The sequence below is a fragment of the Octopus bimaculoides genome, chromosome 1 (genome assembly GCF_046866305.1).
Source record: "Octopus bimaculoides isolate indiv1 chromosome 1, ASM4686630v1, whole genome shotgun sequence".
Classification (NCBI taxonomy): Eukaryota; Metazoa; Mollusca; class Cephalopoda; order Octopoda; family Octopodidae; genus Octopus; species Octopus bimaculoides.
In genome coordinates, this window is record NC_142928.1 from 49,688,423 (window position 1) to 49,708,281 (window position 19,859).

General features: G+C 31.6%; 1 protein-coding gene across 5 annotated transcripts in view; it reads left to right on the forward strand.

The window, feature by feature from the left end:
- Positions 1-19,859, forward strand: part of LOC106881850 (uncharacterized) — a 696,991-nt gene that overhangs the window by 407,425 nt on the left and 269,707 nt on the right. For 2 of the 5 annotated variants that reach the window (XM_089350933.1, XM_052966454.2), the window contains one exon: positions 18,476-18,551. The exons of the other annotated variants lie outside the window; for them this stretch is intronic. The gene's annotated coding sequence lies outside the window, so the exon portion shown is untranslated. The remainder of the gene's footprint in view (positions 1-18,475; positions 18,552-19,859) is intronic. 5 annotated transcript variants of the gene reach the window in all.

Consider the following 19,859-nt stretch of genomic DNA (forward strand, 5'->3'; position numbering starts at 1 on the left):
GCCACTGAAGAAAGGATTATTTCTTACGTTCTGATTTGAAATTCTTCTAGGGTAGACTTTGCTTTTCATAATTTCGGAGGCGATAAAATAAGTAGCAGTTTAGCACTGGGGTCAATGTAACCGACTTTGCACCTTCCAACAAACTGCTGGCCTTGTTCCAAAATTTGGGGGCCATATATTTTCGCCTTTTTAAACCCATCATCAACGCTTATGTATCGTCATAATCGTATTCAGTGAAAAAACGTGTGTTCGCACATGTTGCTGTATCTTTACAGCGATATGTGCAGATATTTGCACAGGAATTACAATATTAGATTCATTTGCGTCCCGCCTATTGTTTGTTCAACTTTATTTAAGACGAGCGTTTCCTACGTTGTTCAGTCTTTATTAATAGTTCGCGAATCAATGTTTCGTTTCTAATTATTGACAAAATAATTCATATGCATTTTTTACAAACAATTCGCTTACATGTTTTTGGGTGTACTAGAATGCAGTCATCGTATTGCTTTTTGAGTACCATGCGTTTACATCCTCAAATTTACTTCTTTGAGAAAAGCATTCGATTGTTAAAAGTTGGAAACTATGTTTAAAGGTTTGTTTCTAGCAGAGACTCTTGTGGTATCATATAAAGGGGAACATTTAAAATATTTATTTCATACATTATAGTATATTTTAGTGTTGCAATGTATTGTGATGAAATTTAAGTTACGTTTCATGTGTATTATGACGACTTTTTTTTTTCTGTTATTAATTGCATATTTTGTAAGCATGCATTTCATGCGATGAACTTTTGTTGTTTTTAATGAACAATATCTAGTGCAATCCAGCGTAAATTAAATCTTTTTATTAGTTTCTTTGAATACAAGTTCATTCAAAATATATAATATGGGGATTTAGTTCACAGGTGATGTAAACGCTTAGGTACGCTAGGTAAGTGGGGTAAAGGATTACTACGACTCTACTTACCTTTGCCTTGCCTTAAGTTTTGTTTTGCTCTTTAACAAATATATATATATATATATATATATATATATATATATATATATATATATATATATATATATATATATATATATATATATATATATATATATATATATATATTTACAGAGAGAGGGAGAGAGCGAGAGAGAGAGAGAGCGAGAGAGAGAGAGAAAGAGAGAGAGAGAGAGAGAGTGAGAGAGAGAGAGAGAGAGAGAGAGAGAGAGAGAGAGAGGGAGAGAGAGAGAGCAACAATGTCTTTCAGGTGGTGTACAGATATTGAGATAGTGTACATTAAGAAAAGGGAAGTAGTCAAAATTTGAGAAAACTCTTCATTAGCGCTTTCGTTCGCTTAACATAACAATTCAGCAAAATATATATAAAATACATATACAAATAAACACATGTGAATATATATATATATATATATATATATATATATATATATATATATATATATATATATATATATATATATATATATATTCTAGAGTATGTGCGTGTGCACGCACGCGTTCTTGGTAGTGTGCTGCGCGCGTGTGCCCGTGTACGTATGTATGTATATATACCTTTTATGTTTTAATTATTTGACTTAATAGATTGCGGTCATGCTGGGACACTGTCTTAAATAATTTTAGCCCAACGAATCAATCGTGTTACATATGTGAAAGCCTGGTACTTATTCTACCGGCTGTTTTGTCGCACCGCATGTTAAACGGGACGTAAGAAAACCAACACCGCTTATAAACATATATTAGGTCTCTTTCAGTCTCCGTCTTCCAAATCCACTCCCAGGGATTGGTCTGTTTCAGGCTACAGTAGAAGGCACTTAACGAAGGTGCAACGCATTAGCTTCGACTCGGAACCACGTGGATGGTATGCAGACTTCTTACCACACAGTCATATACTTACATTTCAACGTACATACATACATACATACATACATACATACATACATACATATAAGTATGTATATATATTCCCGATGGTTAATATAAATGTTATTACTATTCTAATACATAGAGCAAAAACTTAATCCATTTCTTCTGATAGTGCTAACGCTAAAAATGAAACATCTGATCACTTAAGACAAATGCATTATAATTATGTACACGCTAGGGATTTTGAAAATTAATTATAACAATACCATTTTAAAGAATGGTTTTATTACAATGTTGTAACACAATGAATTCTCCAGACAAATCTGATAATCAATATTTCAATAGGTAAAGTTTATCGGTAAACCACTAAATTCTAAACTATAACCAATAATTAGTTGCTAGACGACGGATTAATCACATGTAAGAATTATATCGAAAGCATTTCATGTTATGCATGTCTATAGAAGCTGTTAACCTATAATTAACCCAGAATTAGTACATGTTTTTTTATTAAACATAAGTAAAATAAACGTTTTAGGTTTGATACAAGTTTAGTTTTCGCGTGATTGAAACGAACATATAACGCTAATATAACAATCACTTGCATTCTTCTTGCAAATAGAATGACGCCTAATGCATACATTTATATATAAATACATATATAAATACATATATATATATGTGTGTGTGTGTGTGTGTGTGTGTGTGTGTGTGTGTGTGTGTGTGTGTGTGTGTGTGTGTGTGTGTAAATATACTGTGACAATTATTCCGTAGCCATGATAAAACTCCGAGTTTCGGAGGTCGGGGCGGAAACCCACGCCGCCATCTTTTCAGTTATCAGAGCATCGAAAAAGTGCAATGAAAATATATATATAATATTGTTCTCTTTTACAAAATATGTAGAACTGCTAAAAGGAAATTCTCGGGTCGAACACAAGACAAAAGATAATAATTAAATATAAATTCTTATTAGACAATCATACACATACATTTATAAATTCCACTTAAAATGTGTATACATATATTAATACATATTGACACAAGTGAATATTTTTTAAAAGTATTTATAAAATATTAATATACATAAAAAATACATGAAAATAAAACCCATGTGGGATACGTATGGAAGGAAGTGTAAGAAAAAGAGGACTGAATTAATTGTAATATTTTTTTTTAATTTCTGAACTGAAATTAAGAGCGGTTAAGAATTTCGATTAAGAGATCCAGAGAGTTCGGTGTGATTTTAAAAACGTAAGTGGTATACAAGGTATATGATACGGCCGTTGAAAGTGAACACCCTCGAACTGCATTATATAACTTATATAGCATTTATATTTTTGAAAAAAACACACCGGACTCTATGGATCTTTTAATCGAACCTCTTTACCGCTCTAATTCAGTCTTCTTTTTGTCACACTTCCTTCCATACGTATCCTATATGGGTTTCATTTACATGTGTTTATTATGTATATTCATATATACATGCATACATACATACATACATACATACATATATATATATATATAAATATATATATATATATATATATATATATATATATATATATATATATATATATAGTATACAAGAAATGAGGGCAGGGAATCGTCAATTAATAATAAAATTAACAATTAACAATTTTGCCAAGTAGTTCAGTATGAAATAAACCTTTATCGGTAAGACCATTTATCATCATAAATATAAGGGATTAGCAATTGAGTTGCTTCTCCAACATACTGAAAATTCAGAAACAGCAGTCAAAGAACTACTGATTCTAAACTACAAATTTTTCTCTAAAATGGATGGCGATATTTATGGCACACATAGAACAAAAAACCGGAGGGAAAAGCACAAACAAAACAAGCCTTTAGTTAATTGGGTACGAATCGTTTCATGGTTAAGCGAACGAAAACTTCACTATTCCAATCTTCAGCCCAAATATTCTGATAAATTTGAAAGTGTCTCTAAAAAAATTCACGGTAATCCTTGGCCATGCGACACCAAAATTCAACGATAAGAAAGGCACTTACGAATTCATCGGCTAGCGAGTTCAGGCATCCCACCCCAAAGAAATCCACTCCATGTGCGCCACAAATAGTCCCGTATGAAAAAAAGTTCCGTGTGGAAGGATTACGGTTTAACTATCTAACTTAGAGATATCAAATATAAAGTATACAAGAAATGAGGTCAGGGAATCGTCAATTAATAATAAAATTAACAATTAACAATTTTGCCAAGTAGTTCAGTATGAAATAAACCTTTATCGGTAAGACCATTTATCATCATAAATATAAGGGATTAGCAATTGAGTTGCTTCTCCAACATACTGAAAATTCAGAAACAGCAGTCAAAGAACTACTGATTCTAAACTACAAATTTTTCTCTAAAATGGATGGCGATATTTATGGCACACATAGAACAAAAAACCGGAGGGAAAAGCACAAACAAAACAAGCCTTTAGTTAATTGGGTACGAATCGTTTCATGGTTAAGCGAACGAAAACTTCACTATTCCAATCTTCAGCCCAAATATTCTGATAAATTTGAAAGTGTCTCTAAAAAACTTTCACGGTAATCCTTGGCCATGCGACACCAAAAATCAACGATAAGAAAGGCACTTACGAATTCATCGGCTAGCGAGTTCAGGCATCCCACCCCAAAGAAATCCACTCCATGTGCCCCACAAATGGTCCCGCTAGAACTCGCTAGCCGATGAATTCGTAAGTGCCTTTCTTATCGTTGATTTTTGGTGTCGCATGGCCAAGGTTTACCGTGAATTTTTTTAGAGACACTTTCAAATTTATCAGAATATTTGGGCTGAAGATTGGAATAGTGAAGTTTTCGTTCGCTTAACCATGAAACGATTCGTACCCAATTAACTAAAGGCTTGTTTTGTTTGTGATTTTCCCTCCGGTTTTTTGTTCTATGTGTGCCATAAATATCGCCATCCATTTTAGAGAAAAATTTGTAGTTTAGAATCAGTAGTTCTTTGACTGCTGTTTCTGAATTTTCAGTATGTTGGAGAAGCAACTCAATTGCTAATCCCTTATATTTATGATGATAAATGGTCTTACCGATAAAGGTTTATTTCATACTGAACTACTTGGCAAAATTGTTAATTGTTAATTTTATTATTAATTGACGATTCCCTGCCCTCATTTCTTGTATACTTTATATTTGATATCTCTAAGTTAGATAGTTAAACCGTAATCCTTCCACACGGAACTTTTTTTCATACGGGACTATTTGTGGCGCACATGGAGTGGATTTCTTTGGGGTGGGATGCCTGAACTCGCTAGCCGATGAATTCGTAAGTGCCTTTCTTATCGTTGATTTTTGGTGTCGCATGGCCAAGGATTACCGTGAATTTTTTTAGAGACACTTTCAAATTTATCAGAATATTTGGGCTGAAGATTGGAATAGTGAAGTTTTCGTTCGCTTAACCATGAAACGATTCGTACCCAATTAACTAAAGGCTTGTTTTGTTTGTGCTTTTCCCTCCGGTTTTTTGTTCTATGTGTGCCATAAATATCGCCATCCATTTTAGAGAAAAATTTGTAGTTTAGAATCAGTAGTTCTTTGACTGCTGTTTCTGAATTTTCAGTATGTTGGAGAAGCAACTCAATTGCTAATCCCTTATATTTATGATATATATATATATATATATATATATATATATATATATATATATATATATGCATCTATATATATATATATATATATATATATATATATATATATATATATATATATATATATATATATATCTGGTATAATATAGGATAAAATCTTTATAGGAATTTATCAAGTAGTCAGCGTGAAAAAACCTCATAATGAAAAAAAAACTCATCATTTTTTTCATAACTATATATAATTTATATAAGGGCATTAACTATATAGTAACTATATAGTAATGCCTCACGCTCAGAGGGACTAAATAAGTCAAAAACTACCAAAAAATGAGCAACATATTTACCGAAAGCGAGGAAATACAGCTTTCAAAATTAATCTTTTAAAAACATTTAACTTAACGGTAAACCACAGGGTTTCTCAATCAATACAGAAAAACTGTGAAGTAACCTGCATCTTTTGTTCATCAGTACACGTATGGTCGAGACACATAAAAATAAACTAGAATCAACATACCACGATGTACCCAACACAGTACGATGACTTCTGTTCATAATTATATATCCGTGAAAGAGATTTGAATTTATCCGGTTGCTTCTCAGTAACATGTGCTTATACAGAATAATATTCAGCACTGAATATATTGTACTGATGAACAAAAGATGCAGGTTACTTCACAGTTTTTCTGTATTGATTGAGAAACCAGTGGTTTACCGTTAAGTTAAATGTTTTTAAGAGATTAATTTTGAAAGCTGCATTTCCTCGCTTTCGGTAAATATGTTGCTTATTGTTTGGTAGTTTTTTTACTTATATATATATATAGATATATTTATATTTATATTTATATTTTATGAATATGTTTCTATTAATATATGTATGCACATTTTAAGTCAAATTTATAAATGTATCAGTATGATTGTCTAATTTGAGTTTATATCTTTATTCTCATATATATAGATATATATATATGTATATATATATATATATATATATATATATATATATATATATATATATATATATATATATATATATATATATATATATATATATATATATATATATATATATATATATATATATATATATATATATATATATATATATATATATATATATATATATATATAGATAGATAGATAGATAGATAGATAGATAGATAGATAGATAGATAGAAATAATTCAATTTTGGAACGAGTATAACGTAACGAATATATCAATTATAAACTAAATGTGTTTCTGTGACCCTATCTTCAACAAAATATGAATAACTAACATGGCCATAGTCAAATGGCTGAAACAAGTAAAAAATAAAAGAATAAATGAATAGTAGCCAAGAGGAAAAGAGAATGTATCTATTCTCTTGTGACACATCGCACTAAAAATTGAAATAGGAATAAAAATACAAGTGATGGTAAGAGATGAAGGGAATTTTAATTTAAATTCTTAAGATATAAACAGCATGGCATTTGTAAAGAAAAAGTGTTTAAGGTTCATTATGAACTAGATATTAGGTTGCAGAAATGTAATTATAATACAAATAAAATAAATCAATAGCAAATATACCTTTGGTTTTATATTTCCCACTTAATAACTTTCCTAAAATTGCGCAAATTTTTCAGTCTAAATTAAGTTTAAATACATGGAGTGCGTATTTAAATATTTAAATAGTATGCACGATTAGAAATCATTTTAAGCAACATTCTCACTTCGAAATACGCCCGCCTCTTAATTTCGAGACATTTAGACTAATTGCTTCCACTATTGCTTAAAAAGTTACTTTAAAATATTCTAACGACACGATACAAAAAATAAACTACTAGCCATAAACAATTTTAAAAGGAATCATTGTGACACAGTATGATGATACCTCTTTAAATATACATGAATTAGAATATGAGAGAATCGATAATTAACATAGTGCTAAATAGAATGTTAAGTACCGTTTCTATTTTAAAATATCTTCAATAAACATAATTTAGCATATCAAAATACATAAAGTGTATATTCTAACGATATGATCCCTTGATATATATATACATATATTGAACGTTCAGCTCATGCTGGGGCACCGCCGTTTTGCTACACTGTAATTATTGAGAATTTCCTCTAATTTGTGGCACTTTGTGAATAAGAGAATTTGATGTCACTACCTTCATTTGCGCCTTTTGCCAGGCGGTAGTTTTATCTGGGACTCTCGACGGGAAGAGATCCAGTTTTCATTTGAAAACACCAATATCCATATTGTGTAGATCCCTTAGGCTCTTAGGGAGAATATTAAAAACTGTGGGCACCTGAAACCCAGGGTGTTGCAGTAACTGGTCCTGAAGCGCGGTGGCATTGCTGGGACCTTTGGCACTGTGCAATGTCGACCCGTTTTGGCATTGGGGTAGCTTTCAATCCCAAAATTTGGCACCATTCCTTCCAGGATCTTCCAGATGTATATTACTGCATAGCTCTCGAGCCTTCGCTCCAGCGAGTAGAGTCTTAGCCGTTTCAGCCTATACGCGCGTACGCACACACGCACACACGCGTACGCACACACGCACACACGCGTACACACACACACACACACACACATACACACAAACACACACACACACACACACACGCACACACACATATATATATATATATATATATATATATATATATATATATATATATATATGTCAGCTGAAACAGCCAAGACTCTACTCACTGGAGCAAAGACGGGTGAGGTATGTAGTAATACATATCTGGAAGTTCCTGGAAGGAATGGTGCCATATATATATATATATATATATATTTCGCGTGTGTGGTTCTGTTTCTGTCTGTGTAAGCGTAAATATTTAATAGATCCTTCCATTTTATATATTTCCTTACTTTTCGAAAATAACTCCTTATATTGAACTTCAATATTTCTTTCTCTTATGAAGAGATATACATATCCCAGAAACAGCTGTAAGACTAACTTTCTGTTTATAAATATCTTGAAAATTCCACACAGCCTTGACTTTGTTGTCTCTCATACACAGACACACACTCACAAACACGTACATATACACACACATACTCATACACACACACATATATATATATATATATATATATATATATATATATATATATATATATATATGTATGTGTGTGTGTGTGTGTGTAAGGTATACACATAAGGTATTATGTACCTTATAAACCATTTATATATTTTTTTAAATTACATTGAACTCTATGGATCTTTTAACTGAAACTCTTAACTGCTTTTAATTTTTTAGCAGCTCTCTTTTTCTCGCACTTGGGTTTAATTTACATGTATTGTTACGTATATCTGTATATAAAAATTTATCTTTTATAAATATTTTTTTAAATATTTGTAGTTGTTGATATGTATTAATATATGTATACGCATTTTACGTCGAATTTATAACTGTATGAGTATCATTGCCTAATTTGAGCTTATATCTTAATTCTTATCTTTTGTTTCGGGTTCTTCTCGTTTGTCTCTGACTTAACAGACACGCGAATATATCCCCAAATCGTCAGTGATAATGAACTGAACTGAACCATAACTAACTTGCACATCCTCTGATAATTCACGGATGTTGACCAGACGATTTCACCTCGTCAGTAACAGCAATTTTCGGTCACCTCGGAAACATCTAAACCAAACGTACACAAGTGTGTGGCCTATACACTCCTCTCCATACACATTCTGCAACTTGGCGATGGCCACTAAGCAGGTATCGCCATGATAACTTACACTGTCATCGTCACTGCGATGATCACATGCTACAATCTTCATTGCATGCAGAAGTGGGCTGGAACGTTAAATGTAAGCGCGTATGCACAGGGGATTTCAAGGTGAATCTTTGCCAGGCGGCACACATGAAAATAAGAACAAGAAAGCTGTAATGTTTCACATACAAGAAATGACGGCCTTTCAGATATACAAGACAAGAATGATTGTACATTTAAAAATAAATAAATAAATAATAGAAAGCGTCTTTCGACTATCAAAGGAACGTAGCATGCTGGCGTAAAGGAGAAATGACGAAAGTGACCGGCCTGGAAGACGGCTGATCGAAAAACGACGACAATGCCCTGGTCGAACAGCACTCATATGGTAGGAGAGGGATAGAGCTGTAGAGGGCAGAGATATTAAAGAATATGAGGGAGAGGAAGAAAGAGGGGCAAAGAATGAGAGAGAGGGAAAAGAAATCAGAGTGACTAAAAAATGAGAGAGGAGAAGAGAGACAGATAGAGACAGAAAGAGAAAAATGGCACCTTGGGTAAGTGTCTTCTACTATAGTAATAGATCCGAAAGCTCCAAGGGGGAGGGGCAAGAATGGAGTAGTGTTTCATGTAAAAACAACACAGTAATGGATTCATTAGGTTAAGTATTATTTGTTAAATACGGTTGCTTTGAATTTACTTCTGAAAAAGGTCTCTGTTTGTGAGGGCTATTTGGGATGGGGGCACTAAGAATGGTGCCTGTGTGTCAAGGAAGCGGCAGCCCTAAACATTTTGGGAACCACTGTATTATAGCTTCGGGCCAACCAAAGCATTTTGAGCTGATTTCGTATAAGGAAACAAAAAGAAACCCGTCGTATTTATATATATATATATATATATATATATATATATATGAGTATGTCTGTGTTTATGTGTGTGTTTGTGTGTGTGTATGTGTGTGTATGTGTGTGTGTATGTGTGTGCATGTGTGCGTGTGTGTGTGTGTGTGTGTGCGCGCGCGCGTGCGTGTGTTGGTGCGCCCGTGCGAGTGTGTATGAGTTTGTGTGCATCTTTATTACAGCAATTGTCAGCAGAAATATTTACATTGGAGATGTGAATATGGAATAGAATTTGAAATTACAATATACACGAATGAAACCTTTTCAGTGATACAGAATATATATGGTCGGACCAACTCGTGCTGTGTCTCTCGTATATTGGCGTAAATTAATTACAATATAGATAGCATATTACTGCTTTACATATTTTTCCCCACTTTTATGCACATGAATATAGTGAATAAATAAAAAATAAAAGCACAAACTAACTATAAGGGAGAAAGATGTATTTCATAAGAAACCGAATAACAAAACTGCAAAATAATGATTAATGTATGGGAAGATATGTATAATATATAATACATAGTTGTGTGTGTATGTGTTTGTGCGCGCGTGTGCGTGTATGTGTGTGTGTTTGTATATGCATGTGTGTATGTGTGAATATATATTTGCGCTCACTTTTACACATTTTTTTCATACATCCTAATACTGTTTGCTTCATGCTGTTAAAATTTCCCTTAATTGACTGGTTGATATTATTAATATTTCAAAAAAGAAAAAGAAAAAAAGAACTGTATTTACATGTGTGCTGGCTTATCGCAATAAGTGAGTGTGTAAAATGTGTTGTATTACTCTAAAAGGAAAAAAAAGTGATTTTTCAATGTATCAAGTTATGTTTAGTTCATGTTGGTGTATCCATTTTTTTATTTTCCTTTTCCTGTTGAATGCCCGCCAGCTTCGCTGATGACGCAGCACGCAACGAAAACACTCTTCAATATTCGACATTATCTGTCATTAAATTATAAAATATAGAAACATTATCTTTATGTTGTAAATACCGTTCACATATATCTTTATGAAATTTTCTAATCACGTTTAACGATGTTTATATTACTTGGCTGCATAGCAACATAGAAAATTACACGAATGTGTTCGTAGGTGTGATTTTGTGTTTGTCGATGCGATACTATTTTCGTGATTTTCTGTGAATGTGTTTGTATGCGTTCTTTCGTATGCGCGCGGGTGTGAAGAAAATGATAAATTGATTTTTAAACTTCGCCTATAAAAGTCGTACCTTAATAAGTTGCTTAGATGAATTATTAAACATACCTACGTTTATATTCTTAATATTTTTTCTTCCGCTGTATCTATATTTTATATGAGTATGTTGTATTTCTCTGTGTAGATTCCTGAACGTTTGTGTTTAACGGTAAAATATATTCTCAATCCCATTAAAGTTACAGTAGAACAATCTCAAACAGCAATCATGTTATATCGTGTTAGTAAATCTGTTGATTTTACATGACATCATTTCATTCTTTTCTTGTACCATGAGCATCTGATTCGTTCCCCAGTTATGATTGGTCTGGAGGATAAGTTATGCTTCAATATAAAATGTATGTGCTTATTTGGAATTAGTTTTATGTTCAATCAACAGGCATAATAAAACTACCTGGTCTCTGTACTAGAGCAATATTAATATTTCATCATCAGTATGTATTTAGGAAAGATTGAATAAATATTAATAACAGTACGTGCTATATATTTCAATCATAATTTGCCAAGCCATCAAAACTACACTAATCATTATTCCAATAATATTTGTTGCAAATTAAGACTGCCTATGAAGGATCCGCGTAACCAACATGCTTGTAATGGATTAAGATATCAATCTCATCTACCTCACAGTTACAAAATAAACGTTTGCGACGCCCTGCATTAAAGGAGGAATACGCATCTTTTATATGAGCGTATTTCTCTGTATGCTTGTGTTTGTGTGCACGCGTGTTTGTATATATGCAAATGCACATTGATAAATGTATGTGATTATATACGTGTAAAAACATAAAAGCGTATATATCAATATGTGCACTTGTATATGTTCATATACATGGATATATGCTTCTGTGGCTATGTACATATGTATATACACATATATATATATATATATATATATATATATATATATATATATATATATATATATATATATATGTGTGTGTGTGTATATATATATATATATATATATATATATATATATATATATATATATATATATATATATATATATATATATATATATTTATATTTATATTTATATATATATATATATATATATATATATATATATATATGTACATATGTACATACATACATATCTGTATATATGTACATATATATATGTTTGTGTGCGCCCAATTATATATATGCATATATATATATATATATATATATATATATATATATATAATTGCGCATGTCTCATCACATTTAACGCATTCATGTTAACTCGAACATGGAAGAACATTTGCTGACAAAATACCCTCCTCAGGAATCTCTACTTAGAGATACTATCCGCTTATGTGTGACAACATGCGTCTTAAGATGCATGTCCTTCTGCATTGCTGCGAGTCCTCAGGCACAGATACAGAATATTTCCTTGGTAGCCCTTTATGCAAATACAAAGAAATGTATATTTGCAGATGAGGTAAACGCTCGGTCAAGCTGGAGTACAGTTCCACTAGGTAGCATTGAATTAAATGTAAGCGTTCCTGTACATTCGGTTGTAGAATAACCTTTTACTATCTTGATGTGCATAACACGCTGTAAATTCAAAAGTGTACATCGAATGTCAAAGTTATAAGCGAAATCACATATGAGCCTATGTGGTCAACCATTAAAATGTGTTCTTTTGGTGACGTCAGTCCATGAGTGAAACTTTTGTCAATGAAAATTGTGTATGAGTAGTCATAAAATCAAGTTGAAACGCCACCCATCTCTATAATATGTAGAAATGAGCACACGAGTATTGTTTGACATCTTCCCAATCTGTGCATAAATTATTAGTATTTAATGGCATTGATATTTTTCACTGCTCATATCCAATCCTTTCGTTTATCGTTTTGTGTTGTAAATTATTCATTATTTCCATTTTATATTCTTTCATATGTTGAAGATTCTCTGATAAGTGGTTAACTTGCAAACTTCATTACCTTATATCCAGTATTTGATCACTTGTCAAAAATATAACTTCACACATCACAAATATCTGTGCAAACGATAAGCCATAACACAAAAATCATTTTCTATCTTAAAATGAAAGGGATAGTGATATTTTCTAACTCTATCAGCCAATACTAATGAATAATTCGACTGAAAGTCATTTCAAGGAAAGCATTTAAAATTTTTGATCAATGAATTACCTTTCTCTGAATAGTTATATCATGTAATAAAAATAGGAAATATGTTTAACCACCTTCTGAAACATATAGATTGATAATTCATAAGTATCACTGAAACGAAAATCTAGGTTCCCACTAACAATGATAAGGCGTTGTACAAAATCTTACGTGTTATTGTAAATTTGACGATAATCCTGTCACTCACTCAAATATATGGACGTTGTTTGTATAAGAGAACAATCAAATTCATTGGCAAATAATCACTCATGAATAATCTAGACTTCCCTCTTATATATGCTATTCTCCGTCTTTATCTTTGTATAATCTTTGTCTCTCAAGCATACATGCATATATACTTACATGCATACATATATGCATACACGCACATATATATGTGTATGTATAAATGTATATGCTTACCAGCCACATGGTTCTGGGTTCAGTCCCACTGCGTGGCACCTTGGGCAAGTGTTTTCTACTATAGCCTCAGGCCGACCAAAGCCTTGTGAGTGGATTTGGTAGACGGAAACTGAAAGAAGTATGTCGTATATATGTACATATATGTATGGGTGTGTGTATATGTTTGTGTGTCTGTGTTTGTCCCCCCAGCATCGTTTGACAACCGATGGTGGTGTGTTTACGTCCCCGTTACTTAGCGGTTCGGCAAAAGAGAGCGGTAGAATAAGTACTAGGCTTCCAAAGAATAAGTCCTGGGTTCGATTTGTTCGACTAAAGGTGGTGCTCCAGCATGGGCGCAGTCAGATGACTGAAACAAGTAAAAGAGTAAAAGATATATATATATATATATATATATATATATATATATATATATATATATATATATATATATATATATATATATATATGAATAGAAATAAAAATATATAAAAAGAGTTTTGTATGATCGTGTATAGAGGAATATATTATTTAAAAGAGTTCCAGCTCTGTTTTTATGTTTTATTTATATTCTTATAAAATTAATGTGGGATATAGTATATGGAATATATAATATTAATAGTAAAATGAAATGAAATATTGAATATTAAATATAGAGTATTAAATATATAAGGACTAGTATACTTTCCTGTCTCGTGGCAGTCATCAAATACATCTGACAGATGTACTGACAGTACCTTATTAACCTACTTACAGAAGATTTATAGAAAACGTATAATGATTTAAAGTATAATAAACTAAATATTATATATTTACTTATTTAGCTAGTATCAAAAAAGACTGACACCTGCTATTAGCTAAAGAATATTGATGTTATAGGACATTCTAATTTTATTCTAATTTTTAAAACTAAGTTTTATATTATAGGTTTTAGAAGTTATTATTGTTATTGTTACTCCATACATGATATTTATAGTTTCTTAGGGGTACTTAATTAGAAGGGCTGCTTCTATAAAGACCCTTATAAACACTAAGATCAAGAGGGTAGACAACTTTAAGAAAGGGATAAATCAAGTAATTTTTAAAGATCATTTCAAACACTATTGCCATATTGTATAAAGTTAAAATTTAAAACAGTCAAGATTATTACAAATGATATAACAAAAGGATAAAGCTCCTTTGAATACTTTTGAGTAAATACCAAATTTTACTACAATAGAGGGAGGAAAAGAAAATTACATAGAAATAGTTTAATATTTATACTTATTATTTATCTAAATATCAACTTATTAGATGGTATCTATGGAGAATAATCAATTGGATTATACTAGTATTTAATAAGGGAGTACTGAGGCTAAAGAACATGTTAACTATATGCTAATTTAATTAAATTCAATTATTGTAAGTTGTGGAGATACCGGTATTGTGTTATATAAGCTAAGTATCAATTAATAGGGGTACAAAAACAAGATTTATTAAAGGCTATTATAAAATAATAAAATGATCAGGAAGGGTAGAGCACTATAGAAAAGGAATAAAGTCTAATCAGTAAAACCATATTAAAGTATATATAGCTTATTAGCTTCAATAGAGTCGATTTATAGAAAATGTATAATTGAACAGTGAGATATCAGTTTACTTTAACAAAATAATAGTTGCTAGTAATACGAATTGTTGAAATTAAAGCATGCAAGATTTTACAGCTCTAGCATCATTCCTTCATAGTCAGCATGCGAACTTTTCAGCCCACTCTGCTATGCGGTATTTTGACTGGGGTAATGTGAAGCAATATCTATGTGCTTGACTTCTTGAACGTTTTGCATATGCTTGCTCTTCTTATGATGGGTTTTAGCTATTGTATTCTGAACAAGAATGTTCTTTGTGATATTATGAAGTCAAGTTTTGCAAGAGTACTACTGAGGCTTTTAATCTCGTATCAAATTTCTTTCATAATTAGAGCTGGGGAATGTAAAGCAGATACAGAATGCTAATTGCAAAATATTTTCTATTTTCATTAATCGTTAAAATTATATTTACACCTGCTTGAGAATTGGCTTCAGCTTTTGTGCCTAATATCTTCTCTTAGCCCAAAGCCATTATCCTGGAATGCTGTCAGAAACATCCTATCAGTTACTTTTATCTGTTATCATACTTTCCATCAGTATAGCGTTTTCTATTTTTATATTCACAATTATTTTTTCTAAGATATTTAATATAGAAGTTTCTAGTCTCGACATTTTCATTCGGGAAATACCTTTTCAAAACCTCTTCTAAAGTTCATGCACCTCTCAGCCTTATCTATGCAGATTTAACCCACTCATGAACTTCGACATCTGACTTGTGTGATGCGTGTCTTTAAATGGATATGATCAAACATCCAAAGATTGTATTGATTGTTGTTAAGGATTCATTCTACATCTTTGCTATTGTGGAAATATTCTGTTCTTGTTGACAATTTTCGAGGTTCAACATCAAGTGCTCAGATTTCATCTCACTTCCGACTGAGTTGCCTAAATATAGGTATAAAAGTTGATAGAGAATGCTCATTCTGGATTATTCGATTAACGTATGCAGAAATTTCTGACTCTTATATTTCCATTATTCTGGTCATATATTCACTTGCTACTTACAAAACCCATTAATGAAAATAGTTTCACACATTCCTAATCATATGTAACTTTTGTAATCCTAAATCCAAGAAATAGTTACGTCATTGCCAGAAATGTTGCAGGCTCCTTTGATTTACAGCCGTATTCGAACATCTAAGTCGGCCAATTTGCGTCATCATATCCTTTGAAAATGTCGTACTTCTGTCAAATTATTCATAAATACCATTCATATACTTGACATATAATTTCATCCTCCAGAAAGAGGTGATATGTTAGTTTGTATATGATGTCTTCTGATAAACAATCTTTTATCCTTTAGGTTTCTATCATGAACCACTGAGATATTTGTAGAATATACGTTTTCATTTGGGATTGGGTATGTTTTTTTTTTTAATTTGCAGTATTCAAAGAGGTCAATAAGAAAGTAATTGGTCTTTTATGTGTGCATTTCGGGCTACTTTAAGTCTGCAATTAACTGTGACCATAAATGTGTGTGCTTAATTGTGTGTGTGTGCGCGTTTGTGTGTGGATTGAAATCCAATCAGTTAGTTGGTGTGCATATCAATCACATATGTGCTATTGGTGCCTGGGTGGGTATATATTTCATATGTCCATTTGAGTGTGTTTGCGTGGTCAACCAATATCTCTGAAACGCCTGAATTAATTTCAAAATACTCATTTTACCACTAATTATAAATGCAAACCAATGTCTAGATATTTTCGTATGGTAAGCTGACTGAAATAGGGTAGAGAGATGTGCGTAATGATTATTTTCTGATTAGTTTCTGAGTATTTTGTAATAACAATCTCCGTATTCCTGGAAAGTACAATAGATAACTTCAATTCAGAAAGTATTGGAATCTCTGTACATAGAATAGCGGTGAGCTAGCATAATCGTTAGCCCTCAGGGCGAAATACTTAGCAGCATTTCGTCAATCTTTAGGTCCTGAGTTCAAATGCTGCCGAGATCCACTTGGGTTTTCATCCTTTCGGGATCGATAAAATAAGGGTCAATTGAGGACTGGGTTTACCTAATCGACATACCTCTTCCTTCGAAACTGCTGGCCTTATGCCACAATTTGAAAACAATATGATGTCCATTTGCTCATAATAATGAGCAAGTGGACATCATTTTCTGCCATGCATTTGTTTCTATATTTATATTTACCCATATATAACAACTTCCTGCAAAATGATCTCAACGATTTGAGTGAATATATGTCAATTCGTATAATAAGTGGTACAAAGTTTACAAAGTTGTGGTATATTAACGTTTAAATAAATGGATTTCCTTATCTTTGTCGGATATATTATATATAATATTTACGTCGAATTTTTCAAAAATAGTTATAATATGATTGGTGCTTCAAGTAGTAAAATGCCACAAAAATATTGTTTTATAAAAATAAATAGGATTTAAATTATAAAGCGCAGTTTATTATCAGCGTGAATTTTGATTGTTAATCCATTCATTCACGCCTAGTCTCACTATGGACATCATCAGAATATAATTAGATGTCCATCTCCTTTATCGACAGCCTATTGCTCGTATATGTTCCGTTGTTCCATTACTATTTGTCACTAACGAGATTGAATTGCATTAACGTTGCAAATATTACGTTAGATTATGACCATCTGTAACTGAATATTTCATATTATTCGCTTTATGCATAGTCAGTAATGATTAGATAAGACATGCATTTATATATTCAGATGTGTATTAACCTACTATATTGCAAATTCGAAGAATCATGTGCTCTGTTGAATTATATATCATAACATTGAAGAATAATATTTCTTTAAAAGTTTTGAAATAAAATGCCACTCTCTTATTAAACTAAAGCTCAATCATGAAGAATTCCTACGTGTTAAATATATTGACAACAGTTTCACACTAACGTTATCACGAACACTAAAATTCAACGATATAATTTAGAATTGTTTTAAAAGTAGTGATTATAATTTGGCAGTTTGCAGTTTTAGAGAAGACGTAACATTTCCTGATAATGATTTTGTTTTCTAGTGAGATGCTGTATTCCACTGAAAAGACCAAGGTATTTGGAGTAGGTACTTTATCTACATAAGAGATTTATATAAAGGTACGTCGGAATTATTATTGCAACTACTCGGTAACGATAATTACAGCAATATTTTTGCCGAACTTTGATAATTCTAGTCTCCACAGCCGATTCCCAGGTTTTCTTTTTCCCAGTCTTGTAAACAGACTGTTGCTGATTAAATGGAAATTGTCGTATTGCTGAAATTATTTTATTTCCTCTTATTTCCGTGGTAAATTGCCGCCAGCAGTAAAGAAACAGAGCTGTATACAGCTGGTATTATCCGCACTAATTACAGCTGTATTTCTTACAATGTACTGTGAAGTTTCAACAAATTCATTCACATTATTAGAGTAGATATTTATATTTTTAATTAGTATTTTGAAACAAGAAAATAACTTAACAAATCATAATAGAAATATTAAGCCCTTACCATGCACTTAATAGTAATTATCCTTTATGCGTATTGATCATTATATAAAATCAGGGATTGTTGCATTTAAGAGTTAAACCTAAACAGGTATGACAAGCCTACAATGGATGTCTACAGTTTAGTACCATCTACTATTGATTGTAGCCAAAGTGCATGCAAATGTTAACCTGCATTCCCACAGAAAAGATATAAATGCATGCTTTCCATTATAGACTATTTGATAAGGATTGGTTTTGCGCTACACAAGAAATATAACGTCATGTAAGTAGGAATTACTTTCGAGTGATGTAATTATGAAAATATGACATATTATTTTCATATATATTACCCACTTGAAATATATCATATATTCTTTGAGTGTAATGCAGATTAATTCAAAAATGTGATTGGACAGCTTAAGGAGTAGCTGGCAATGTGTAATTATGTTTATGTTTAGATAAATAGGGCATCCATTAGCATTGTAAATGCCTTCATTTACGTGATTCTGTATTGTGAGGCTGAATCATGTATATTACTACCATTAATCTATGTAGGACATGTATGTTTCTTTCCTTTGTTTATATAATTCTGAAGTAGATTCTCAATGAAGAAATAAACTAACGTTCTATTTTATATAATCATAACCCTTTTCTGTTTTATAGTAATGAATTAATTATATTAAAGTGTTCAACCAGCCCATTTCACAATATATTTGAAAGCTGATGTACATGTAGTTAGATGTGATAGAAGTTACAATTCTCAGTAGCAGCTGATGTATGAATCAATTCTAAAATCGGGTAATGCAATACTTTAAAGACATTACATAAACAATTCAATGTTGTTATATAGAATTTTAAATAAATAGTATTTAGTTAGTACTCACATTTTTTTCGAAAATAGATTTCAAAAATATATTCAGTATACACATCAATTTTGAT